This window comes from Austrofundulus limnaeus, unplaced genomic scaffold (genome assembly GCF_001266775.1).
Source record: "Austrofundulus limnaeus strain Quisiro unplaced genomic scaffold, Austrofundulus_limnaeus-1.0 Scaffold491, whole genome shotgun sequence".
NCBI classification, from domain to species: Eukaryota; Metazoa; Chordata; class Actinopteri; order Cyprinodontiformes; family Rivulidae; genus Austrofundulus; species Austrofundulus limnaeus.
In genome coordinates this window covers 353,359-356,338 of record NW_013952893.1, presented here as the reverse complement: position 1 = coordinate 356,338, position 2,980 = coordinate 353,359, and the positions used below count along the sequence as shown (strand labels likewise).

Below are 2,980 nucleotides of genomic sequence, written 5' to 3'. Positions count from 1 at the left end.
AAATAAATGTTTTGCTTTGAAAACTACTTCCTGTTTAGACATAGCTAAACAGGAAGTAGAAATGTTGTCGTTTAACTTAAATCTTAAAAACTCTAAACTTTTTAAAGAATCTTGTCATGTTTTATGTTTTACCACACGAGCCCAAAAATGCTCAAATAATGTCTGAATTAATATTTTAAAAGTTAACCAGCTCAAAATGAAAAACTAAAGCACTTACTTGGAGGGAAACCCAGAAGCTGTGTATGGAAAATAAAACCAAATTTAACAAACTGGAAACTTCTTAACTGATTTGTTTGTTTGTTTGTTTGTTTGTTTGTTTGTTTGTCGTCGGCATCGTCGGCATGAAATCTGGTCAAAAAGACATGAAGTGGTGGGAACTACCAACCATCTTCATGCATAAAAATTTGAAAAACTAATCAATCCAATTAAAAAGTTTTGCAGTGTTTTCTCTAAAATTTTCCTGTTTTTTTACGTTTTTTACTCCTCTGGTCATAATTTAAAAAAAGGAAAATCTAACGAAAGAAAATAAAATTTATTCAAACTTACATTTTCGATGACCAAGCCAAAAAGAAGCAACGTGAAGAACAAACTTGACATCTGTGTTAACAAGAGTTTACTGCTTAGACATAAAAATCAAATAAATATAAATATTTAACTGTTTTATTTGATCAAATAAACTCGGGACTTCGAGCTGAAAACTTCTATTTATAATATGACAGCAGATAAATATAATCCAGACTAAATCAAGCTTTAATCTCTACTGATAAACAGAAAAAAATCTGTGTTTTACCTTGAGATAATCCAAGCAGCAGCTCTCACTGAGCTCTTTAAAAAGTAAACACAGTTTATAAATCTTTCCTTTGTTTGTGAACCAGATCATCAGGTGAAGATTAATGATCTGCTGAAGGTTTCAGGAGGAACAGGTACATCTGAAAACATTTTACCTTTACCTTTACCTTTACCCTTTATCTTTCTGTAGGCACTTTTACGAAACAGTTCCTTGAAATGTCCCTGGAACAAAACAAAAAAACAAAAACAAAAAAAAAAACAATTCTAGTCTCTAAGTATGTATTCTGCCTCTGGCTGCTCAGAAATCACTGAGCTGGGTTTGTCACACATAGAAGTGAGGTTTCAGAAATGAAATTATCTTTACAGAACATCTCAGACCTACTGGCTTCAAAGGTTTGGTGAAAATATCTTTTGTGTCTTCTCAACCATCAGGTACATTATGTTCCCTGGTTTCTATGTTCCCTGGTACCTATGTTCCATTTTACCTATGTTCCTGGTACTGACATTCCCTGGTATCTATGTTCCTTTGTACCTATGTTCCTGGTACTGACATTCCCTGGTATCAATGTTCCTTTGTATGTTCCTGGTACCGATGTTCCCTGGTATCTATGTTCCTTTGTACCTATGTTCCCTTATGCCTAAGCTCCTGGTACCGATGTTCGCTGATATCTATGTTCCTTTGTACCTATGTTTTCTGGTACCTATGTTCCCTGGTACCCATGTTCCCTGGTACCTATGTTCCCTGGTACCCATGTTCCTTGGTACCTATGTTCCCTGGTTCCCATGTTCCCTAGTACCTATGTTCCTGCTAATAATGTTCCTCTGTATCCATGTTTCCTGGAAACTATGTTACCTGGTACCGATGTTCCCTGGTCTCTCTGTTCCCTGTTACCTATGTTCCCTGGTAGCTATGTTCCCTTTTACCTATGCTACTAGTGCCGATGTTCCTTGGTATCTATGTTCAGTTGTACCCAGAGTATGTTTCTGGTATCTATGTTCCCTGGTACATATGTTCTCTGGTATATGTGTTCCTTTGTACCTATGTTCCTGGTAGGGATGTTCCCTGTTATCTATGTTCCCTTGTACGTAGGATCCCTATTAATAAATGGTCTGTGGACACAAAAACAAGGGCTAAAGGGTCAAACTGGTGTAACCAGATCAATATCAACATCCATTTACCAGAAAACTAATCCATTTACCTTCAACTAAACTGTTTCTTTGAAACTCAAAGCAGCAGTTCCAGATCAATGCTCTCAGCGTTCACTGGCCTGACGGTGAGGAGAGGCTAAACTGGAAATGTGAGGTTTTGTAAACAAAACCAGTGATTAACTGTCTGACCATTCCTCCTGAATCCGATCACTAACAGAACCGACCTGAACCTCAGCAGGTCAGGACCCCAGAGGGAGCTGTTGTTACACCTGAATTCCCCCCAACAGCATCAACTTTATCTGATTAGATGCCATCAGCTGACCGACAGGTTCACCAAGAGAAGAAGGTATAAAACCACTGAGTTCACTTTTCCACAGCATCCTTCTTCCAGTAGGTGCTACTGCTCTGCTGCTACTGCTCTGCTGCTACTGCTCTGCTGCTACTGCTGCTTGGATCAAACATCACAGCAAGGTAAAATCTGAAAGGTCAATCTAAGCCTGACTATATTTAACTGTTTTCAGTTGTAAAGGTTTGGTTTTAAAATAAATGTTTTATTTCAGAAAAAAAGCTAAATTTATTCATTGTTTCTATTTTATTATGATATATGGTAAATGGCTTGAACTTATACAGCGCTTTATCAAGTCCATGTGGACCCCAAGACCCTTTACACTTCGGGAATTCACCCATGCACACGTACATTCACACTGATGGCAATAAGCTACAGCCACAGTTGCCCTCCGGCACATTGACAGAGGTGGGGCTGCCAAGAACTGGCGCCACCGGACCCTCTGACCACCATCAGTAGGCAAGGCCAGTGAATTGTCTTGCCCAAGGACGCAATGACTGAAATGTCTGGACGGGGAATCAAACCCGCGTCCTTCCAGTTCCTGGACGACTACCCTAGCCACTCCACCACAGCTGCCCCCAGCCAAAATACAGCGGGTAAAATAAGTATTGAACATGTCACCATTTTTCTCAGTAAATATATTACTAGAGGTGCTAATGACATAAAATTTTCACCAGATGTTGGTAACAACCCAAG

At 39.0% G+C, this 2,980-nt stretch overlaps 1 protein-coding gene across 1 annotated transcript in view; it reads right to left on the bottom strand.

Moving 5' to 3' along the window:
• LOC106530121 (ladderlectin) overlaps nucleotides 1-814 on the bottom strand; it is a gene marked incomplete in the record, with an annotated part of 2,966 nt that extends 2,152 nt beyond the window's left edge. Inside the window, 3 exon segments of the mRNA XM_014025690.1 lie at nucleotides 218-236; nucleotides 547-597; nucleotides 791-814.
• Between the last annotated feature and the right edge of the window lie 2,166 nt (nucleotides 815-2,980).